This window comes from Peromyscus eremicus, chromosome 8b (genome assembly GCF_949786415.1).
Source record: "Peromyscus eremicus chromosome 8b, PerEre_H2_v1, whole genome shotgun sequence".
Classification (NCBI taxonomy): Eukaryota; Metazoa; Chordata; class Mammalia; order Rodentia; family Cricetidae; genus Peromyscus; species Peromyscus eremicus.
In genome coordinates this window covers 43,319,438-43,320,393 of record NC_081424.1, presented here as the reverse complement: position 1 = coordinate 43,320,393, position 956 = coordinate 43,319,438, and the positions used below count along the sequence as shown (strand labels likewise).

The 956-nt window shown below is 38.9% G+C and overlaps 1 non-coding gene across 1 annotated transcript; it reads left to right on the top strand.

Moving 5' to 3' along the window:
* Positions 1-462: 462 nt before the first annotated feature.
* On the top strand, positions 463-589 carry LOC131918928 (small nucleolar RNA SNORA31). Its single transcript, XR_009381147.1, has one exon. It is a non-coding gene; the product is annotated as a small nucleolar RNA SNORA31 (small nucleolar RNA).
* The last annotated feature ends 367 nt before the right edge of the window (positions 590-956 follow it).

Sequence of the window (956 nt, the reverse complement as noted above, 5' to 3'; positions counted from 1 at the left end):
ATTACTAACTTTCTTTCATTATGTATCCTATAATATACATAGAGTTCTGCCATTTGAACCCTTGGAAAGCTACTGAGCTGAATTAGCCCCATCCGTGTCTCAAGGAATTTTATGTTTAAATATTATAAGTGCAACAATTCTTATTTTAAAAATTAATGCCATAACTCAAGAAACAATATTGTCTTAAAATAACCTTCAGCTTAAAACAATTTAATCACATTTGGGATTGTCAATATCTGTTCTATCTATCATCCATCTGTCTGTCTGTCTGTCTGTCTATTGAACAAGAGAGACAAAGATGGTCTTACTGTTTCCGAAGCTGGCCTGGAACTCACTGTGTAACTGATGCTGGCCTCAAATTTGCTGTGTACAGCTGTTCCTGGCTCTAGATAGCAATCCCTTAAACTTTCCAGAAAACAAACAAACAAACAAACAAACAAACAAACCAAAAATGACAGACTCCTTCATCCACTGATGGACTTGGAACAGTTAGTAGCTGCTCTTCTGGTTTGCTCTAGAATGTAAAAGAAAATGCTCCCTGAGCTTTCTGCATGTCTTTGTAGTCAAGATTGAAGTGGGGAGTACATCTATATAGTTTTTAAAAAATGACAGACTCAGAAAAGCAAGGAAACAAAAACTAGACCATACCAAGAGTGCCATTTTGTCTTCAGTATGATGTGGTGATATTGTGTTCCCCAATATATTGTGCACCCTAATAAACTTATCTGGGGTCAGAGAACAGAACAGCCACTAGATATAGAGGCCAGAAAATGGTGGCACACACGCCTTTAATCCTAGCATTCCAGAGGCAGAGATCCGTCTGGATCTCTGTGAGTTCAAAGCCACACTGGAAACAGTCAGACATAGTGACACATGCCTTTAGTCTCAGGAAGTGATGGCAGGAAGCAGAAAGGTATATAAGGCGTGAGGACCAGGAACTAGAGCCTTGTTAAGCT